The 24,383-nt window shown below is 41.5% G+C and overlaps 1 pseudogene; it reads right to left on the minus strand.

Annotated features, from left to right (window-relative positions):
* LOC114702838 overlaps nt 1-24,383 on the minus strand; it is a 52,222-nt pseudogene that overhangs the window by 22,347 nt on the left and 5,492 nt on the right.

Genomic DNA, 24,383 nt, shown 5'->3' on the forward strand with positions numbered 1-24,383 from the left:
CTTTCAGTATATTGTTTGAAGAACTAGACAGTACCATTATACAAGAGAAGGATTTTAAAGGGATACAAATAGGAAAAGAAGTCAAATTATCCCTGTTTGCAGATGATAGGGTATTAAACATAAGAGATCCAAAAAAATCCATTATAAAACCTCAGAAATGTCCAACTCTTTTGGCCAAGTGGAAGGACATAAAATCAATTTCCAAAAGTCACTCACCAAGCATGCTGAGAAAGAGATCATGAAAGCACTCCCAATCACAATACCGTCAAAAACATAGGAATAAATATAACCAATGCGGTCAAAGACATCTACAAGGAAACCTTTAAATCGCTAAAGAAAGAGATTGAGAAAGGCAAATAGAAAATGGAACACCATCCCATGTTCAATTAACATTGTGAAAATGGCTACCCTACCAAAAGCAATTTACAGATTCCATGTAATGCCATGTGTCAAAATCCCATGACACTCTTTACGTAAATAGAAAAGACTCCTAAAATTCAAACTGAAGCACAAAAGACTCTGGATAGCCGAAGCAATCCTAAGGGGGGGGGGAGGAAAATAAGAAAACAGTTCTGGGGGGATCATCATACCAGATTTCAAGCTGCATTATATAACTGTAATACTAAAAACAATGTGGTGCAGACACAAAAATACACATGTAGATCAATGGGGAAAAAACTCAAACGTGAGTGGACAAAATTGTAGCCATCTGATATTTGACAAAGATTCCAAAATTACACACTGGAGGAGAGACTGTATCTTCAACCAATTGTGCTGAGAAAAATGAGTGTCCACATGTAAAAGGATTAAATTAGACCCATATCTGTAACCATGCACAAAAATCAGGTCCAGATGGAGGGAGACCTCAATTTAAAGCCCGAAATGCTGAAAATGCTATATATAAAAAATGTCTAGGCAATACTCTATAAGATATAGGTGCAGGAAAGGATTTTCCAACTAGGACACATGTACTTGGCAATTAAGGCCAGCAATTGCCAAATGGGAACTCGTAAAACTAAAAGCTTCAGTACAGCAAAGGGAGCAATCACCTGGGTGAAGAGTAAGCCCGCCACATGGGAGAGAATCTCTGCCAGCTGTGCATCTGGTAGGGGATTAATATCCAGAATACACAAAGAACTCAAACAACAAAGACTTTTAAAATGATCAACTTTAAAAATGGGCTCCAGGAGGACACCAGGAGAACATGGCCCCCACAATCAACTAAGCAGGGCTCGAAGGGCCTCACAGAGACAGAAGCGGCAGTCAGGGAACCTGCATGGGTCTGCTGCACCAGGGCTGATTCAGTCCCATTCTGAGTCACACGTGGACAAACTGAGACCCACCGACTACAAGGAGGTTGCTTGCATTGAGCGGAATCAGAGGACCTTCCTTTGATTTGGGGAATTCCCACTGGAGGCACTCGTAGAAGCCAGGCCTAGGAACTGCAGTACATGTACAATGGCTGGAATCCTCACCATGGACTCCACCCACACCTAAGCACAGCATCGAGAACCCTGCACGGTCCTCTGCACCATCAGCTCCTCGTAGCCCATCACCCCATCACCAGCTGTGATGCTGAGGCTTCCCAGTCTTTGCTGGCACAGCTGGGAAAGGGCAGCCCTGGGACCCTGCTCCTCTCTACACACTCAGCGCTGCTGACCTCGGTGCCCCATGAGCACTGTGCTGGTGTGGGAAGAAGTAAGCCAGACCTCTGTCTTCAGGGAGCCCTCTAATCCCAGCACTCTAAGCAGAAGGCCTGGAAATTGAAACGTGGGACACAATCCTCCCACAAACCAAGTACTTTGCAGTTGGAGTACTTGCTTATTGCAACTTAGTTGCTCGTGAGGCTAAACCTTTACCCGGCACTAGACAACTTGCTTTTCTTTTTTATTCAGAGCTTTACTGTCCAATTCAGCATCTACTCATCATATATGGCTATGTCAACTTCATCAAAGTGAAATGTTTTAAAAGAATGGGCTACAGATCTGAGCAAAGAGTTCTCAAAAGAAGAAATAAAAAATGGTTAAGAAATCTCTTTAAAAAGTGTTTAACATCCTTAGCAATTAGAGAAGTGTAAATTTACCCCAGCCGGTGGCTAAGGTTAAGAAAATGCTGGAGGAGATATCAGGAAAAGGGAAGCCTCGTTCAGCTGTTGGTGGGATGGCAAATTGGTGGAGCCACTGTGGGAACCAGTGTGGAGAATTCTCAGACTGCAGAAACTAAGTATGAGCAAGCTGTAGCACCTCTTGACATACGCGAAGGGCTTGATGTCCTAACCCACAGATACTTGCTGGCCGTGTCCACTGCTGCTGTGCTCACAAGAGCCAGGAAATCGTAAACGTTATTTCAGAAGGAAAGTAGAGCCAGCAATCTATTCAAAATGTGTTGTGGGAAGCTTACATTTAATGGGGGCCATGGAGGCATTTTTCTGTTTGAAGAGGCGTGGGACAGTCTCCAAGAGTTAAGAAATCCAGTCTCCTGAGGAGAGCTTACTATGCGCCTGACTCTGACATTTAAGAGACCCATAAGCCCCAAGCAGACATGATGTTCTGGAACTTTTCACTTACATATCATCTAAAAGGATTTTGGAAAACTGTGTGTAATCTTGTGTGTGTTTTAACTGACATCTCAAATTTTTCTTGACGTTTAATTAGTTGCAGCCCATGGTAAACATTTCAAAACAACTGCCACATCTTGTAAACACCATCAGACATTTTATACAATTTCTTCTTGAACTTGATTTACATTACACTTTCCCCAAAGAATTTTATCTTCGTGGATTTCTTTATGTGTGATATCATTTCTTGCCTCCCTATCATAGTCTCTGCAACAGAAATATATATATACTAAAAGGCTCCAAGTGGCAAGGTTTTCTTCAAGAGTAAATAATTACTGTGATAATTATTGTGTGAAATTGATCAAAACAACATAGATTAATAATTCACAGAATGTAGTATAAAACTGTTATTGGAAATGTAATCCTTAATGAGATAAACAGCTGTTTTGAAAGAATAGTTAATGTATCCATGGAGCACTGTGATCTTCTACTATAGTAAGACAGCAGTTAACAGCGCTGATTTTGTTTTCATTCATAGATTTCAGCACTGGGAAATAAATAAGTCTATGAGAGTAAAGAGCATTTTGTTATCATCCTAAAATTCACGTGCTTGTCCATCATCAGAATTTCTCATGACTTAGCAGCTGCCAAATACACTGGACTCCTTTCTTCCATTTTGTCAAAAGCAAAGATTTGGAAAGGATGTGTCTCACCAAAGGGTTTCTTTCCTAGGAATACAATCCCTCACTTTCTCAACATTGACCCCAGTCTCTGCATTTCCTCACTGTCAACTGTCCAGCTGGAAGTTTTTGACACAACAGGGCAGTGAACGCTTATCAAATTTGGGATGGCTGTAAGGTTTGCTTTTATTTTATAAAAAGAAAGCAGGTTGTAAAATGTGTGGTGATGAAGGAGAACATGTTTAGGAAATAATAAACACAGAAGTTTGAAAACACAGAAATTGATTTCCTTAAAATGAATCCCATATTCCCATGAACTATATGGATATATATATATACATATACATAAACATTTCAAAACAACTGCCACATCTTGTAAACACCATCAGACATTTTATATAGTGTGTGTGTGTGTGTGTGTGTGTGTGTGTGTGTGTGTGTGTGTGTGTCTATGTTCTCAATACACTTAGTGTAATTCCCAGATGGCCAATAAACTGACATTAAAAGTACACTTGATCTTCCAGAATGTTCTCTCCTGCATTTCTTGCCACTATTAAGAGAAGTATTCCTGGGTGGTAAGACTGATGGTCAGTGGTAGCTAAAAACCCTGTGACCAAACAGAAAAGGGTGATTGGTTAAAAACATTTCAGCCAATAATCCAGTTCCCTGTTTTCAGGGTCAGAGATTGTAGGGCCACTCTCATTTGCCTTTTGGCCAGTACCAGAACATGTTAAGAGTCAGTCCTCAACCCAAATGTAGTGGTACACGCCTTTAATCCCAGCACTTGGGAGGCAGAGACAGGCAGATCTCTATGAGTTTGAGGCCAGCCTGGTCTACAGAGTGAGTTCCAGGACAACCAGAGCTACAGAGTGAGACCTTGTCTCAACAAACACAAACAACAACAACGTCAGTCCCTCCGTGCTTTCACTCATCAGTGTCTATCAGTCCCTTCTCAAATCTTCCTAGAGCTCCTGTGTTGTTCTAGCAGGCTGTGCATTATAAGAACAACTTTCCTTGCGGACAAACAGCATGTTCAACTTGTTTGGATGAGATAGCAAGATCAATTGACCAGTTCACAGCCCTTTCAAGAGTCTTTATCTACAGTTAAGTAAGAGTTAGGATTTTTTTCATGATAAATGAGAAGTCTCCTGCAGTCTACACACACACACACATACACACACACACACACACACACACACACACACAGAGAGAGAGAGAGAGAGAGAGAGAGAGAGAGAGACAGAGAGAGAGAGAGAGAGAGAGAGAGAGAGAGAGAGAGAGAGAGAGAGAGAGATTAATTGTGTTAGGGAATAGATAAACTAACTTACTTCCCAATATGGCTCTTGCTGTCTATGCATGTCCTATATAGGTTTCACAATGAAAAATTCAATGAAGAAATATGTGCACATCACGAATGGTTAAGAGGGGTTAACTCTCACCTATGGCACCCCATTGTGTTGGTAAGGAGAAGACGGAGTCTACTGTCTTAGCAGTTTGCTTTTCATTTTATGTGATGGTTGTTGTTTTTTATTTTCATATATTTGAATCTTAAAATGTCAAAACACAAGTTTAAATGTCATGATAAATGTTCTCAACAGTCCACATTTCTTACATATGGAAACATTCTTTTAAGGATTTAGTACAATGGGCAATTGTTCATTTAATATCAAAATGATAGTGGAATAGACATAAACAAATGTCTAACAGCTCAGTGGGAGATACAATTTCCCAAACTAGAACCAAAGAAAATGATAAAATACCAAATATTTGATTGATATACATTCCAATGAAAATAACTCATCACAGCAGGCACTATAGTGGCCTTTGACCCTGTTTGTCACATCAGCCTTCAGTCTCAAATGACAATTTGAAAATATCACTAGCAGAATTCTTTTCTGATTCCAAAACTGAAAGCAGTTTCCCAAGCGGCAGAATGAAATCTACCTCAATCATCTACGGCAGTGCATCTCAACTTTCCTAACACTTGAAACCCTTCAATACAGTTCCTCATGTTGTGCTGACCTCAACCACAAAATTAGTTTTCATTGTTACTTCGTAACTATAATTTTGCCACAGTTATGAAGCATAACATGCATATCTGATATGCAGGACATCTGATATGCAATTCTTGTTGAGAACCACTGGTCTACAATGTAACTGTTCCATTTGATACTGTAAAGACTGCCAGACCTCTAAACATCACAGGTCCTTAACAGCAAACCCCTGAAGCACTCTCATGACGCAGACAAAGTTTTACCTTCACTTGTGCAAGCCTTCTCTTGGGATAAAAGCCTATAAGGGAAATCTCTTCCAGCTCAGACTTCAAGAACAAGAACAAATTGTTGCAGAGACCTTCTTGTTCAGCTAGGATTAATGAGGGAAATGCTCTCCTTTTAGCATAAATCGTGTAACTACAAACTTTGTGGATGCTTGTTTGAAGATGCAGACAATAACCAAAGGTAGAGCAAAGCACACAGACATCTCAGGCAGAGGGCCTGTCTCTATTCTTCATAATAACCCTCAGATAGCATCCGACATTCCTTCTGTTAACGTTGAAATAATTGTCACGCAATTGTTCTCTTCCTTTGGCATCTATGCAAGTTAAATTGAGCAATTAAAGGATTTTAAAATTTTTGTTGGCATCTGGTATTATTCATTTCTCATACATTCAAAAATCGGCTGGCTTTTTTTTTTTTTAACAAATGGAGTTGAGAAAATCCTTAGTTTATCTGAAACAGCTTAATACTTCAATTCTGAAACTGAGGACTCCAAAATTCCGGACTATTTTTAAAAATCCATTAAGCATTGCCTACTTATGTCATGTTCTTGTCAATATCTCTTTAACAATAGAATTGCAAATGGAAGAAGACATGTCATTTAAGTAATTCTTGCCAGAAGAGCTTGATCACATTTTTAAAAAACAATGAAAAATTTATTCATTTATGTGTCAAAGCTATTCTTGGAAGAAACATTTCTTACAAACAGGAAAAAATGTGACTTGAAGTGGGTAAGTGTTTTGGCACTTGACATGACTATCTTTTAAGGGAGATTTCATGTCTTGAAGAATTTGATACTTCCACATGGATATTACTAAATATTCCTGAGCAAGTGGCATCATCATGTGCAGTGATGAGGAAAGGCATAATTAGATCATGCTGCTGTTTTCACAAATGGGCAACATATAAAAAATAAACAACATTGATCAAGAAATGCAATGTAAACTGGGCTGTAGTGGCGCACACCTTTAATCCCAGCATCTTGCAGGCAGATCTCTGTGAGTTTGAGGCCAGCATGATCTACAGAGCGAGATCTAAGACAGGCACCAAAACTACACAGAGAAACCCTGTCTTGAAAAACCAGATAGATAGATAGATAGATAGATAGATAGATAGATAGATAGATAGATAGATAGACAAATAAATAAATGAACAAACAAATAAATAGATAGATAGATAAATGAATGAATGAATGAATAAATAAATAAATAAATAAATAAATAAATAAATAAATAAATAAATAAATAAATGCAATGTAAAAGAAGTCAGGCATGGTGGTATATGCCTATCATCTCCAAGCTCAGCAGATGAAAGCAGGAGAATTGGGAATTTAAAGCAAGCCTGGGCTACATGAAATTCTGTCTCAAGCAAATAGGGGCTGGAAATACAGCTCAGTTCATAGAGCACTTGACCAGCACATAAAGCCCTGCAGTTGATCCTCAACACTGCCTAAAACTAGAGTGATGCACATGCCTGTAATCCTAGGGCTGGAGACAGGAGAGTAAGAAAGTCAAAGTCATCCTTGGCTACACAGCAAGTTCCAAGCCAATGGGCTACATGAAAGCCTGTCTCAAAGAGAAGGAGGGGGAGAAGGGAGGGAGGGAGGGAGGGAGGGAGGGAGAGAGGGAGGGAGGGAGGGAGGGAAGGAGGGAGGGAGGGGGAAATGATGCAATCCTGAGAAATGGAAAACCAAGGATATTACTGTGCACTTTACTAAAGGAAATTTTATGAAGAATTGTCAGAGTTGTTACCTTTATGGAAATTTGTGTCCAGTATAATAATTCATGATGCTACTAAAATCTAGCATGTTTTCTCACTTAGAAATGTCAATTGAATAAAATGACAAAATTAATTAGATATGACCAAGGTAGCGGTTATTTCACAAGGTGAATGGAACACAGGCTATAACTGCAAGGCATTTTACAAGCACATTCTTCAAAACTAAAACTATTAAAAACAAGCCATTGCCGTTAACAGCTTAGATGCAAGATTGTAAAACATTAGTAGTGAACTTCTGCCCTCCGGGGTCCTCCCATTGTGCTGTAAGCCTGTAATTAAGACCTCCTACCCCCTTCAAGAAATGACACTCGACATTTAAAATTAAATATATATATATATATATATATATATATATATATATATATATATACACATATATATTTGAATGAATACTGCGAATGTAATCTATGAATACCACAAATGTGATTAATATCATGAGTGTAATTTAAAAAATAAATAAATAAAAAATAAAAAAACAAGCCATTGCAGAAAAATAGTTAAGGAATTATGCACTTTAGATGTATGTAATTAACTTAGATAATCAACAAATAATTTTTCATGTAAGTGCATCCCATGCAAGCATTTTTCTTTTATATCAATACAGATATGCATAAGCAATAAGAAGCCAAATTTAACAGGATCACTTGTGTTTTTATTCAATAAATTCAACAATCCCATTCATAATGAGAATGTGTCCCAATCTAGTAGTCAAAACAGAGAGCACACACTCGAAGAACTTTGGGATAAACGTAGCTCTGAGAAATTCCTTTCTTTGCCCTCTTGGAATTATGAAAGCGATTTAGGGTCACAATGAACATACAGCATGAATGTAGCAGGCTTAACTTTAAGGAATTGAAGAGTTTGCTTTAATTGAAAAGAAACACCTCTGTGGAGCCATGCTTGAATGGAATGATGGGAAAACTCTGGGGTGAGCAAGACTAGAAGAAACCGCTAGTTTGGGGAGGGCTGAGAAAGTCACTGGCTCCATGCAGAACAGGGAGGGATAAGGAACAAAAGACAAGAGAAACAGGTTTTGAATGAGGATGACATCTTTCTTCTATCAAATTAAAAATGCACGCGGGGGCACTCAGAGAGAGAGATGCAGAAGGCTATTGGGTACGTAGATCTGGAACTAGAGAAGAGAGGTCCATCTGTTATGAGAACTGCTCGTAAAGGCATTGTAGTGATCAGTGATGTAGGCAATATGTAACTGCCTCACTGACTGCAGGACCCCATCTCTGACGCTCCGACTGTTACTGTGTAACTGTGTGCATTAGAGGAAGGTCCTTGTCCAAGCCTGGCTGGCTTTCAAGGATCCTGGTGTGGACCAAGATAACTAGATTTGTTTCTATTCTGCCTGTGGAGCAGTGAGGGACTTGAGCCAAAGTAAGGATGACCACAAGTTTGAAATGAACAAAGGAAAGCCTAGGCTGTGGACTGGAGTTCCTGATCAGATAGGAGCAGAGTAGCAAGCTGAGTTGTCAAGGTCTGGTTGGACGAAGCAGAACCAGATTGAGAGATATCCTCCTATGTACTGGGTAGAGTAGTGGACTTGTAATGGGCCAGGCCAGAACAGAAAGTGTGTGTCTCTGGGTGTACTTGAACAGTCCCCAAAATGAGCAGAACAGAAGTAAAGGGCTCTTGAGATGAGTATGTGCTGGCCTGCTTGCTACATGCGGGCAGCACTACAGGGTGAGATTTGAGTTAGTGTGGGCTTGCTCAGGGATCAAGTTTCAAGGAGGAAGATTTGTTTTCTGAGATGTGCTTCTCTATGTAGTCCAACAGGTATTGAATTTGTGGTGACTCCTGCCTCAGTTTCCCATGTGCTGGATTACAGACATGTGCCACCCTGCACAGCTTAAGGAAGATGTTGTATTGGAAAAAATTTCAGAAATCAGTATGTCTGAGTTGCCATAGAGATATAGGATGTCAAAGTTGCGAAGTATCACCAAGTCAAGTCCTTGGTTTTCAGATGAAGGTCTAAGGTGGCTCGCCATTCCTTCATATACACTCACTAACGTCAGTTTAGTTTTAGGCAGCATTTGGGAAGTATAAGGGGCACAGATGATTCAGACAGGATTCCTTCCTGTAAGCAAGTCATAGAGTTGAGGGTGAGCCACGGGAGACCATTTTAATCACAGCCTAACTCTGAATCTCCAATTGGAGACTACATACTTAAGCCTTCCTCATTCATGAATCAGCCATTTTCCCATTCATTATAGCAGCATGTGTACATATACATATACACATACATGTATTGCAGGCATATGTCACCACGACTAGCTTTTTTAAAACACCCTTTTATCTATTCCACACTGCAGAGAAATGTAATCAGTGGATGGCAGGCATTATTGTCTCAGCTTCTGGACTCCCTGTTGATTTTGACAAAGTACATTTGACTGGGAAGCTTGAACGTTTGTTCTCACAGGAATGGTCATCTTTGCAACCACTCTAGGCTCCCACTCCATCTGCCAAAGCAGTGACAACTTCAGCTGACAGCCATTGTTAAAAGAACTGTTGTCGCTAGACAGTGGTGGCACATGCCTTGGATCCCAGCACTCAGGAGGCAGAGGCAGGCGGAATCTCTGTGAGGTTTAAGGCCAGCCTGGTCTACAGAGCGAGTTCCAGGATAGTCAGGGTAGTTACACAGAGAACCTTGGAAAAAACGAAAACAATAAGCAAGCAAGCAAACAAACAAACAAACAAAGGCATCTGTGTACATAAGAAATGAGACTGTACTGCTAAGTGATACAGAGGTCTTTGGGGATTATTCCTATCTCATTTTTATTGTATGCACATTAGTAGGTGGAAACTGAGCCTGGAGTTTGAGGGAGCGAAGGTTTATACCATGATCACACAAGCCAAGAAATTTACTCACTCTCCATAGGCTGAGACCGAACAGTAAGGTGGGCAGATGTCTTACCAGGACTGTAGGCCATAGAGGGTGGGGCGAAGTGAGGAACTGCTTTCTAGAAGTTGCCCACAGGACGGTTACAGGGCTGCTTCCACGGGGTGAGCCATGGGGTAGTTGGGGGCTACTTATAAGAACTTACCTATAGGGCAGCTATGCGGCTGATTGCAAGAACTCGTAAGGTAATTATGGGGCTGCCTCCAAGGAGTTATCTACAGAGTAGTTACAAAGCTCCCCCAGGAATGGTGCACAAGACAGTGGACTTTCCCTTATTTGTCCCTTAGCCGGCTCAGCAGACACATGTCACAGGATGGACACAGCACTTTTTTATTTTAATATAATTTGTAGTGATTCTTTAGGGATTTCATATCATGCATCTCAATCCCAATCACGTCCCAGTCCATCTGTATCTGCCCTTCACCCTTGTAGTGTCCCCGCACAAAGGAAAACTTAAAAAGAAATAGTAAAAATAAAATACAAAGAAGAAATATTAATTTAAAAAAAAACAAAATAAACCCACTTCGCTTTCCCACCTCTCCATTGCCTTTTCATTCGTCTTAGTGGCCCTTGGAGCTGTGGTGGATCAATGCAGTAGACCCTTTCATGCAAACAACTTCACTTGCAAATGTTCTTTGGGACCCAGTACTTTTCCACTTAGCCAAGACTCAAAGACAGGGTCAAGGCAAGGGGAAGCATTTTTAGTTAACAAAGATATTGTTTGGTCCTTTCAATCCTGCTCTTGGATTTGGAAATTCACCTTAATTGGGGTGTGAGGCCGAAGATTAACCTTCTCTGGCTGCTTTCTGATGACCAGGGATGTAGGGCTCTCCTCCCCATGCACATAGGGGAAATTTTGGAGAAAAGAGTTAATACTGGACTGTGGTGCTGGTGTTTAACCCTCAATGCTATAGACCCCTGAAAGACTTTGAATTTTTCCTTATGAAAGCCAAAAGGATAAAAGGCAGGATAAGGAACAAGACAGGAATAAGGCCCAGGAAGGGAGTTAACCAAGAAAACCAAGACCAAATATTTGACTTCCACTTGAACCAGGATGAACCCCAATTTTTGTAGTTTTCTAGATTATTGGCCTTTTAAATGATGGCATCAAAGCTCTGCAGTTCCTGCCCAGTTTCCCTGACATGAAAACATCTCCTTGTAGCACTGCCCTGCCCCTACCTTTGTTGGCTGTTGGCAAATCTAGGGCCAGTTTGTTTTGAAGTACCATCCCTAGCAGACTTTGTGTTCAGCTGTCTTTGTATTGCTTGTGCTGACAAAGTGAGCTTTCTTACGTGTTGGCTTGTAGACAGGGAAAGTTTTGTTTGGACTGAGTGCCGAGACCCAAGCCTGACAGCGCCTCTGAGAAGAGTACTGAGACCTAGCTCATTTGCTTCCAGAGACCATCAGGCATTGGTTTTTCTTCAAGGGTTTGTGAAGGGGCAGTTGGGTAAGGCAGGTATGAGATAAAGCAGTGTGCAGAGTCCCTGGCAAGTGGTAGAGAGACACAAAATACCTCAGTTCCACAGAGAAAGTAGACTCAAGGGGGTAAATCAAGCCAAGTAGAGATTAGCAGTACCCTGCGTGGGCAGAGGGTGATGGGAAAGGCTTTGGAACAGGAAATCAAGTCCTCCCATGGCTGTAGCTCCAGTGGAGGGACATTGGAGGTGCTATGTTAGATTTAAGAGTCTGGGTAGAAAGAGGGAGGAAAAACCCTCTGGTGACATCTGGTCCCAAGCATGAGTTAGCTTCTCTTCTACACTATTTCTTACCATTAGTAGGCTGTACTGTCTGGTTGGAAAAAGAAGGTACCATCATAAAAACCCGTCAGACTTGGAGTTGTGGGACAATATGCTTTTACATTGTTCACAACTCAAATGGGTTAAATTGTTGTGTTTGTAAAGGTAGCTGTCCCTGACTGTGGTCTCCCAGTCTTTTTATAGTCTAGGGGTTTCTTGAGAGTTTTAAGAGTTTAAAGGCTATAATGTGGGAAAAACTGAAGGTTTTATGGAATATTAGGAGGGGCCCAGAGTAGGAGGTCTTAATACAAATGGGAGCTGGTTGGGTCAACCTTAACCTGAAGAGTACTGGTCCATATTCTGGTATGGATTTACCAAAGTGAGTGAAGATTTGAACTTTTACACTAAAAATAGTGGTGCTTTTACGGCTTTTGTCTGAATATGAAAGGTGTTGTCAATAATAATCCAATTTAAAAGATTTACTGCGTGGAGATGAGTCCCTTAGAGATGTGACCGCATAGACCAAAAATGTCTGGATGTAGAATTCTTTTCCTTGTTTGTCTGTGTGTTTACATGTGGGTGGAAGTGGACACAGTTTTGTGAGAGAGAATGAGTACGGATGTGGATGTGGATGTGAGGGTGCATGTGGGGGCCAGAGGTCAACCTTGGGTGTCATTCCTCAGGAACTGCCCACCTTCTTTTCCTCAGAAAAGCTCTTTCCCTGGAACCTTGGGCTCACCACTAGACTAGCTGGCCAGTAAGCCAGGGATCCACCTATCTACACTTCCACAGTGTTGGAGTCACAAGCACGCACCCCACCTACCCACTCCACCTATGGTGTGATGTCTATTCTTGTCAATTTGACTGCATCTGGAATTAACTAAAACCCGAATGACTGGGAATATCTGTGAGGAATTTTTTCTGTTTGTTTATTTGTTTGGTTGGTTTGGTTTTTCGAGGCAGGGTTTCTGTGTATCTTTGGCTGTCCTGGAACTCACTCTGTAGACCAGGCTGGCCTTGAACTCAGAAATCTGCCGGCCTTTGCCTCCCAAGTGCTGGAATTAAAAGTGTGTGCCACCACTGCCAGGCAGGAATTTTTTTCTTAATTAAATCATTTGAAGTGAGAAGGCTGAGTTCTAATCTAGATCTTTTGAGATGGGAAGATCCACCTTTAATATGGGCCACACCTTCTGTTGGCAGCCTATATGAAAGACATGGGAGAAGGAAGCTTCCTCTCTTTGCCTGTTTGTTCTCACTCTCACTGGCAAGTCCATTTCATCACCGGCACTAGAGCCCACTTCTTCAGGATTCTAGGTTATGCTGAAGACCAGCTGAGACATCCAGCCTTGTGGACTGAGCAACTACCGGATTCTTGGACCTTTTTGGACCACATCTTCACTATTGGTCCGTTAAAGGATATTGAGTTTGTTTCCATTTGTTAGCTATAGAGAAACAGTGACCATGGCTGAGCAAGGATCTGTGGAGTAGGATGCCCCTTGGGCAGATGCCTAAAGGGTGGTATAGCTGGGTTGTTTGGTAGATTTGGTTTTAGCTTTTTTGGAGATTCTACACACCCTCACCAGCATTTGTTGTGGATTCTGACGGGGGTGAGATGAAATGTCCAAGTTGTTTTAATTTGTATTTCCCTAATTGCTAAGGACAATGCACATGTTTTGAGGTATTTAGCTATGTTTATTTCTTCTGTTGAAGCTCTCTATCTTCATCCCCAGCCCACTTTTTAATTGGGTTGTTTGTTTCCTTAACTCTTTGTTCTTTGAGTTCCTCCTATATTCTAGGTATTGATTCTCCGTCAGATGTGTATCTGACAGAGATTCTCTCCCATTCTGTGGCCTTCCTGTTCACTTTATTGTTTCCTTAGCTGAACAGAAGCTTTTTAGTTTTATAAGGTCCCTGTTGTCAGCTGCTGACCTTGATCCCCAAGCAAATGCAGTCCTGTTCGGAAAGTCCTTTGTAGAGCACTACATATGTTTACTTCTAACAATTCTGATGTGTCAGGTTTCAAATTGAAGTTCTTGGTGCACTTGGATCTAATTTTTGTGCAGGGTGATAGATGTGAGTCTAATTCCATTCATCTTCATGTGGTCGGAGCGTTTTCTTTCAAGCACCACTTGTTGAAGATGCTGTCCTTTCTCCAGGGTGTTTTTTTCCCTCTTTATCAAATATCAGATGGCTGTAGTTATCAGTACTCATGTTTGGCTCTTCTGTTTGGTTCCATTAGCAAACATGTCTGTCTTGATGGCAGTACCATATTGTTTTTGTTACTATACATCTCTAACATATCTTGACTTCTGGAAGAGCAGTCATTCTTTTTGTTCAGGATTGCTTTGGTTATCCAGAGTGTTTCCTGGTTCCATGTGAATTTTAGAATTTTTTTTCTATTTCTGTGAAGAATGTTGTGGGGATTTTGATTGGAATTTCACTGAATCTGTAAATTGCTTTTGGTAGGATTGTCGTTTTTACACTATTAATTCTACCAATCCATAAACACAGTGTCTCTTTCCACTTCCTAGTGTCTTTCTCAATCTCATTCTTCAGACACTTTAAATTTTATTATAAAAATCTTTCACATCCTTGGCTAGGTTTATTCCAAGATATTTCATTTCTTTGATGCTGTTGTAAATGGGGGTGTGTCCATGATTTTATTCTCAGTGGGTTTGTTTTTGATCTATAGAAAGCTTAATATTGGTTTTTGTAAGTTGATATCATACCCTGCCAATTTGCTAAAATTGTTGGTGGTTTCTAGAAGTTTTCTGGTGGAATTTGGGGATCCCTTATGTACAATGTCATCATCTGAAAATTCAGATGCTTTTTAAAGTGACTTGGAGTGACAGAAGCTGTTGTATACCCACCAGCAACCAGATGGTGGACTTGAAGGGTGCTCGTGGGCAGTGGTTCTTGCCCAGGTTGTGGGTGTACAGCTTGGTTTCTGCTTTCACGGCCTCCTCCAACAAACTCATCTGGATCAGAGCCATCTAGTGGTCCTTCTGGTGGAGGGGATGGGTCAGAGAGTTCCGGATGTAGTGGATGAGGCAGAGAGCAAGGATCAGGGACTGCAATCACTGGAAGATTTTTAAGCCCTTGGTCATGTCCCTGTTGCTTGAGAAGAGGTTCTTGAGGACTTCCTTCTGACACTCAGGGAGGGATGTTGGAGAGGTACAGAAGAGAGCAGAGAGAAGTGCTTTTAGTATTTGGAGGCCAGCTTCTTCAAGCAGTGCAGTGGTGAGCATCAGAATCCTTGATGAAGCCCGGTCTTCCCGGCCTTCATGAGGCAGCAACATACTTTGGCGCTCGGATGTTGCAATGCACACTGGCTTCCCATTCAGCTTGTGCTTCTTCAAGATGGCTCATGGCCAGCTGGGCCTGGCTGCCGTCTTCCCTCTGCACCAGCATATTCTCTGCCTTGTTGAACAAGATCTTCACCTGCTTCACATAACCATAGATACGGAATCGAATAAAGCGTTTTTGGGTGTGTGACTCTCAGTGTTCAGGTTGTTGACCAGCAGGATTGAATCCCTGGCACCAGGCAGACTTGAAATCGCAATGCAGCCTGCTCCACACTACGACTACTGCCAACAGCATACCTGGTGGAGGTTGAAGGGGAGGCAATCAGCAGACCTTAGGGTAAAAAGGACAAGGCTGTAGCCATGGCCTGGTCCAGAAGCGTTGTCTGTCTGTCTGTCTGTGTGTCGTCGTCCCCCGCCCTACCCCCCCCCCCAAGACAGGCCTTGGAGAGTGTAGTCATGACTCTTGGACTTAATGTTGCAGATGGTGTCTTAGTTGCGATTCTGACGTTGTGATAAAACAGCATGACCCAAAGCAATGCCGAGGGAAAAGGCTTACACATCTCCATCTCCGTCACGAAGGGCAGTCAGGGCAGGAACCCGGAGACAGAAACTGAAGCGAAGGCTATGGAGAAACGCTGCTTACTGGCCTGCTTTCATGGCTTTCTCAGCCTGCTTTCTTATACAACACAGGACCACCCAGGCTCACTGGGTAGCAGAGACTTTCCCAGGAGGATTCTGAGTATGAGGCTCTGGTCAGCCATCACCATCTTGGTGTCCATGGCCTAGTAGAGGTCATGAAGGCCAAGTTTCCCAAGTGTACCAAGTTCACCGCCTGCAGGGCCACCTGGGCATGCACATTGTTTGGGGAGCTGTTGTTCTTGAGCATCTCGTGGTTGGAGAACTGGACGGAGTTGGCTGCAGCACACCACCGATGTGTAATTGATCATCATCGTGTTGGCAGTTTCCTGCGTGGGCATCTCCGTGAACGGTTCTTCCCCTTCAGTAGGAGAAGGCTGGTGAGCTTCCCAAACAGCAGTGTTGGGTGTGGTGGTGCAGAGCTACCATCCCCCCACTTGGGAGGCAGAGGCAGGGGGGTTAGGATTTCAAAGTCATCCTCAACTATATCGTCTCTCAAAAAAGCAACCCACACAAGAAACAATTCAATATTTAGACCAGGATAAGATAGCTTCTGTCCTAAGGTTACACTATATGTAATTTTTGAATATTTAAAGTAAGTTTCATGCATGGCCCTAAATTACTTGAGTTTTTATTCCATCATGAGAGATCCACTATTTCCTTGTTTAAAAGCTATAATCTGAGCAAAATCCAGCTTCAGAGACAAAGCTGACCCAAAAATTTCCAATAACCAGGATGACCAAATTCTCATGATCATCTATGATTCACAATTGTCAAAAAAAGTGCTTAAAAGGTATCTTTTTAGGGCCGGGCGGTGGTGGCGCACACCTTTAGTCCCAGCACTCGGGAGGCAGAGCCAGGTGGATCTCTGTGAGTTCGAGGCCAGCCTGGGCTACCAAGTGAGTCCCAGGAAAGGTGCAAAGCTACACAGAGAAACCCTGTCTCGGAAAAAAAAAAAAAAAAAGGTATCTTTTTAGGAAACAATTCTGAAAATTAATTTTGTTTGAGCTTATTTGACAATATTTTGTTAATGGTATCTTTTTAACATATTTACATAAAATAAAATTGTTTTGCCTTAAATTAAATAATTGTTAACAGCTGCTCTTATTTTTTCATAGCTTGTTTCTCAAGGAAATGAGAAGAGTGTTGGGTTCAGTCAAGTTTTGAATGAAGATAACTGGAGAGATGAAGGTAACAATGTCAGGAGTTCCAGGCCAAGCAGAGCTACACAGGAAGTTGGAGGCCAACCTGGACTACATGAGACCCTGTCTGAAAAAGACCAAGAAAGATGTCTAAAGCTCCTGTCGTTGTTGCTAGTGGTTTCTCGGGGTGGGGATGTTCTTATTGTTTTGCCTAGCTCAGGCCTTGTTACGTTTAGCTTGAGATGGGAAGCAGCATGAAATATCTACATGTGGTTATGTCATTTACATGATAGACTGAAGATGGCTCGCTGTAAAATAATATTCTAGACATAAGAAAGAAGATACAAGCCGGGCGGTGGTGGCGCACGCCTTTAATCCCAGCACTCGGGAGGCAGAGGCAGGCGGATCTCTGTGAGTTCGAGGCCAGCCTGGGCTACCAAGTGAGCTCCAGGAAAGGTGCAAAGCTACACAGAGAAACCCTGTCTCGAAAAACCAAAAAAAAAAAAAAAAAAAAAGAAAGAAAGAAGATACAAGTACACATGGATTCAACTTCCGGTTATTCAACAGGGATTCTTCGTGCCTGCAATCTCCTAAGTTGTCTTTTTTTTTTTAATTTAATTTTATTTTACAATACCATTCAGTTCTACATATCAGCCACGGATTCCCTTGTTCTCCCCCCTCCTGCCCCCCTCCCCTTTCCCCAGCCCACCCCCCATTCCCACCTCCTCCAGGACAAAGCCTCCCCAGAAGACTGAGATCAACCTGGTAGACTCAGTCCAGGCAGGTCCGGTCCCCTCCTCCCAGGCCGAGCCTAGCAACCCTGCATAAGCCCCAGGTTTCAAACTGGTCCCACTGCCTGGATGCCTCCCAAACAGATCAAGCCAATCGACTGTCTCACCTATTCAGAGGGCCTGATCCAGCTGGGGGCCCCTCAGCCTTTGGTTCATAGTTCATGTGTTTCCATTCGTTTGGCTATTTGTCCCTGTGCTTTATCCAACCTTGGTTTCAACAATTCTCGCTCATATAAACCCTCCTCTTTCTCACTAATTAGACTCCTGGAGCTCTACCCGGGGCCTAGCCGTGGATCTCTGCATCCAGATCCCTCAGTCGTTGGATGGGGTTTCTAGCATGACAATTAGGGTGTTTGGCCATCCTATCACCAGAGTAGGTCAGTTCGGGCTGTCTCTCGACCATTGCCAGCAGTCTATTGTGGGGGTATCTTTGTGGATTTCTGTGGACCTCTCTAGCACTTTGTTTCTTCCTTTTCTCAAGTGGTCTTCATTTACCATGGTCTCCTATTCCTTGTTCTCCCTCTCTGTTCTTGATCCAGATGGGATCTCCCGCTCCCCCAAGCTCTCTTTCCCTCGACCCTCGCCCTTCATTACCCCCACTCATGTCCAGGCTGTTCATGTAGATCTCATCCATTTCTCCGCCATTGGGTGATCCCTGTGTCTTTCTTGGGGTCCTGTTTTCCAGGTAGCCTCCCTGGTGATGTGAGTAGCAGTCCAGTCATCCTTGTTCCACATCTAGTATCCTATGAGTGAGTTCCTAAGTTTTCTTGAAGGAACTGTGTTTTCTGTTCCTCAGAGTGTCAGTGCAATATTATTATATTATTTTACTCACTCATCCATAGACTTTTTTTAACAGATGTGTAGTTTTTCTGTATGCTAATTGTACTTGGTAAAAGTGTTCCTTTGACCCTGCACACCAGCTTGACTTTCCTCTAGTTTCTAGGTTAGTTATTTGGAATATGAATTTTCCATAGAATATATCATTCTTCTATAAAATAATATGATTTGTCTGTCAGTGGGACAATAAGAATTTCAAGTACAAAATCGACGACGTAAACAGAATTATGCAGCAGAGGTTCCATACTTGTGTTTTACCTGTAGTAGTGAAGGATGATTCTCACAGTGATCATCAGGGGTAAATCCCCCTGTGTTTCTGGCAAGGAGAACAGAAGAGAAGACATTTTGGAATGTGCCAGAGCATTCTGTTCTTAACAGGGATTTCCATAAAGTCAAACTGTTTTTTACCAGAGCCCAAGCTATTGATGTTTCACGAGGGTCCAGCAACCTGAAGGAAGGAAAATGCCCAACTCCTGTTCCCTTTGTGAGGAAGGAAATGTCAAACTTCAAAGTTTAAAGACAGGCTCACAAAAAGACTGAAATCTAATCATAGGAATTGACTACGTGTGTCCTCCCAGCTCCCCACCTGACCACCACAACCCTGAAGGACTGTTTACAGAAGTTATACCCAGTTTTACAAGGCACACTGAAACAAAAAGAGAAACGCACATTGAAGAGACAGGAGATTGAAGAAACAGACTCGGATATGGGAAAGATGTTGGTATTGTTAAACCAGAAATTGAAGACATTTATAACTAACACATTTTGACAGTCAGTTGTGCATACCAACTTTGATGGGAACAAAGGATGCCCAGAAATCTGATTAGATCTTACTCTAGAAAGATGCTTTTGGAAGTGAAGGATATTTTCATGATCTTGATTGTGATGATGGATTTTTATGAATATATACAAATGTTAAAACCACAAATGGTATACTTGAAAGATGTATAGTTCTTTATAACCGAATTACATTTCAGTAAGCAGCATAATTGTTCTAGTAGAAGCACGTTTCTCATAATCAAGGGAGGGATTTGCTGTGTATGTATTGCAATAGAAGATTGACTCAGAATTGGAGTTACTGGTGTAACCCAGCAGAGAAAATGACAGAAACAGAGATGAAGATGTGTACCCAGACCCGTGCACGTGGATTCTCCTTGTAGAGCTTGAAGCAATGGCACCCCACAACATATACCTAGTACTGGTACTAGTATTTGTGGAGTTTTGTATTTCGCTTTGTTTTTGAGACAGGGTCTCATTTAATCCAGGCTGGCCTGGAATTTGTTATGTGGTCATGACTAGCCTTGAACTCCTGATCTTCCTGCCTCCATCTCCCAACTGCTGGGTTAACAAGAAAGTGCCACCATACCTGGAGTATTAGTGCTTACAAATACTATTTTATGCTAGACAAAATGGGAGTTGCAGGAAGTACTCAGAAAATAATGGAAGCACGTGAAAGGACCACAGGAACTAATTTGAAGGGTCTCCCGTTTACCAGGTCTGGAAAATCAAAGCATCAAAATATATGGTGATAGAATCCAATTATATCACATTTAACAAAACAATAAACCACAAATCAATATAAATAAACACAAGTTTTTTATGAAACCATAGCTTCAAATTATCCTCCAAGAAAATGCTTCCATTTATTTATTTTGTGTTGGGGGAGGGTAGTGGGTGTGCATGTGCCATGGCACAAGTGTTGAAATCAGGGGACATTGTGCAAGTTGGTCCTCTCCTTCTAGCATATGGGGCCTGGGGATCAAACTCAAGGGGTTAAGCTTTGAGGCAAATGCCTTTCCTCACAGAGCCATCTCACCAACCCCCAAACTCACTTTTTGCTTTTGTTTTTGTTTTTTTGAGACAGAGTTTCTCTGTCTAGTTCTGGCTGTCCTGGATCTCACTCTGTAGACCAGGCTGGCCTCGAATTCACAGAGATCCACTTGCCTCCACCTACCTGAGTGCTGGGATTAAAGGTATGTGCCACCACCGTGCTGTACCCCCAAACTCTTAATGATTGCAAACATTACCATAGAAAATCCTAGTATATTCCATGTATATGATCCAAGTAACATCAGAAGTAATAGGAAGTATTTAACAGTATACCAGCTGATAAGTGCAATCACAAAAGTACAGCATGTCTATGATATCCCTGCCAAGAATTCACAACTTGACCTTGATGATGAGCAAACCAAAACTAAGGCATACTTTACAAAACAATTAGCCTATATGTTCAAAAGTGTTGAGACTATAAAAGTCAAAGAAAGACATTGGAATTATTCCCAGCTGTTGAACACAAGATAAATAAAAAACTAATTGTGTAATACATAATTTTAACTAAATCCTCTCTATGTGAAGAATATTATCGTGGCAGTGTGTGAAACTTAATGAGTGAGAATTACATAGTGATAACGCAATAATTTATTTTCTTCAGTGATTGCATTTGTGTTGTATAGAAGACTATCCTAATGGAAGAAAATCTATATTAAAGTATTTATGCAGAATTGGAGAGATGTCATATGATTTTAGTAGGAATAATTTCAAGACATTTATTTTACATAAAGACTATAATTACTAAAAATATACTTAAAATTGTTGACAATAGTGTTCTATGTTCTCAACACAACTAATAAATAATAAATAAATGATAGTTCTATTTAGTCATTCTATGATGTGTGCATATTTCAAAATATGTCAATATACCATAAACATACAATTTTTTATTTATTTATTAAAAATTAAAACAAATAAGATATAGAACACTTTGAGTATCACAGAGTAGCATTCATTTCATTGTCCTTCCAAGATAATGACTAGTTCTTCCCTATTTTTTAGTTCTGGGAATGGAAGCCAGGGCCTTGTGAATGCTAGACAAATGCTCCATCACTGAGCTCTACCTCCAGACAGATAATTGCTAATCTCATTTTTAGCCTGAGAGTTGATTTCCCTGTTTTAGGCTCTCATGTAAACGAAACTATGCTACAAAATAAAAGTATTCAAAATTATAGAATATCATGTTGACAACTTAATTGCAAATGTCTTAGGAGGAAAGTTCCCATACTTTGAAATATTCTTTAAGTGTGCAGCAAATGATAAGATTAAATGTCTTAACAAATACATAGAAGATGTTAAAGAAAACCAAGTTGCAATTTTAAATTCATTTTTAATTTTTAAAATTAAAATATTTCATCATTTTCCTCCTCCCTTTCCTCCCTCCAGTCCCTCTCATATCCCTCCTTGCCCGCTCTCTTTCTTTAATCATCTTGTTTGCAGATGTATATAAAGATCTAAATATATGAATCCAACCTGCACAGTCTGCTCACTGTTACTTGTGTGTATAGAATATCAGGGCTGATCACTCGGGGTTGGGTAACCAATCTGGGGCTCATCCTTGGGGAAGACCATCTCTCCCACCGTCAACAGTTCTTGCTTGCCTGTAGGTCCTTGTCTATGGATGGGGTCCCATGAGATTTGCCCTTCCATGTTAGCATGTCTATTAGTGGTATTTTGTTCAGGTCTTGTTTAAGAAGTCACATTGTTGAGGTATCATGGGTAAAGCTTTCCTGTAATTTCTTAGAGACACAATCTCACAGCAGATTCCCTGGTCCTCCAGCTCTTACACTCTTCCTGCCCCTTCTTCTGCCATGATCCCTAAGCCATGGATGCAGGAGTTGTGTTCTAGATGTATCAATTGTGTCTGGGTACCCCACAATCACTTGTTCTCTTCATTTTAACCAGTTGTGGTTTTCTGAATAATTTCTCTCTGCTGCAAAGAGAAGTTTCCTTGATGAGGGATATGATGGTTTGAATAAGAATGGCCCCCATAGGCTCATATATTTAAATGTGTGGTCATTAGGGAGGGGCACTACTTGAGAGGGACTAGGAGGTGTGGTCTTATTGAAGTAGGTGTGGCTTTGTTGGAGGAAGTGTGTCTCTAGGGGTGGTAGGCTTTGGAATTTCAAATCCCCAAGCTAGGCCCAATGTCTCTCTTTTCTTGCTGCCTGCCCATCAGGATGTAGAAATCTTAGCTACCTCTCTAACACCGTGTCTGCCTGTGTGCCACCATGCTTCCCACCATGACAATAATGAATTAAACCTCTGAAACTATAAGCCAGTTCCAATTCAATGTTTTTCTTTATAAGAGTTGTCATGGTCATGGTGTCTCTCCACAGCACTAGAACAATAACTAAGACAAGGGGGTAGGAGCTACACGTATCTATGCGTGTGCAGATGAATATTTGGGATGTAGTTAGGAACTGTTGCTGGGTTAGTAAAGTGACAGTAGTAGGTTCTGCTCTAAGATTCAGGATCTCACTAGCCTCAAGTAGTTAGCCAAGTTTCCCATTGCAGGCATGATTTCCCTCCTGTTGAACTGGCCTTAAGGCCAATTAGAGAGGCGATTGTCACCACTGAGATATGAGTGCCACTCGTACACCCTGATGTGGATTGTGCCACGTTGGTCATTGTTTTTGTTTGTAGGTATCCTAGCTGTGTTGGACTACTGGTTGTTCCCCTTCCTCCAAAGCTCATATAGCACCTTCTGGTGCCACAAAAGCTGGTCCACGGGTAGGACAATTTCAGGTCAGACCCAGCTCAGATTCTTCAGGGTCTTTGCTGAAGTGTGTGGCATCTTCAGCAATAGGGACTTCCATTCAACCTCTAAGCAGGCAATGAAGAGCAGTTGTGCCGTTGATCTTTGCCATACTGACTGGGATGAGGTGAAATCTCAAAGTTGTCTTTATTTGGATTTCCCTAATTGCTAGGGACATGGAATATTTTTAGATAATTTCTTAGCCATTTTGTCTTCTTTTGAGACCTCTTCAGATGTGTAGCTGATATTTTGAATGGGTTTATTTGACTGATATTCAGATGTGTAGCTGATATTTTGAATGGGTTTATTTGACTCTGTGGTTTTGTTTTGTTTTGTTTTGTTGAGTTCTTTATATACTCTATTAATCCTCTGTCAGATGTAGAGCTGGCAAAGATTCCCGTTCTCTGGACTTCCTCTTTACTCGACACACTATGTAACCCAGGCTGAGTTCAAATTCATTATCCTCCTTTCTTAGCCTCCCAACTGCATGCAACCATGCCTCGAGTTGAGAACAGAGGGGGATTATAGCTTGATTTCTTCTTGGAAAATAGTAACTTTAGAATGAAAAATATTATAACCAAAATAAAAACCTCAATGAATGGGTCTACTGATGGCTATCTGCATGCTGGAGAGACTGAAGACCTAGCAGCTGTTCAATCCATGGGGCTGGATGCCTTAGCAGTTCCAATCTGGTGCTGTAGAAGGACCAGAAGATTCCGAAAGAGCTGCTGATCTTCCTTCAGTCTACGGAGGAAGGCCAAATAAACTGAGTTCCCATGGTAGCCAAAGATGGCAGCAGCAACAGGGTAGATGGGCTGAGCATCAGGAGGTAGAGGCAGGGAGATAGAAGCAGTCACATCTTCCTCATCCCTCTTTCCATGTGTGCCACTGCAGGAAGGGCAGCCTACCCTGGGGAGGGTGTTTCTAGCCTTCCTTAATCCTTCCAGGAAATATCCTCCCAGACTCTCAAAAAAAAAAAAACCTCTCTCAGTTTTAATTAATTCCACATCTATTAAATTTGACAACCAAGATTAACCATCACAATATGTAATATGTATAGCACAGAGCAGGAAAAACAGGCTTGTACATCGGTCAAGTTTAAGGGAAGCATGCATTTTGTAACTCATAAAATAACCACTAAAGCCCGG

Source organism: Peromyscus leucopus, chromosome X (assembly GCF_004664715.2).
Source record: "Peromyscus leucopus breed LL Stock chromosome X, UCI_PerLeu_2.1, whole genome shotgun sequence".
Lineage (NCBI taxonomy): Eukaryota > Metazoa > Chordata > Mammalia > Rodentia > Cricetidae > Peromyscus > Peromyscus leucopus.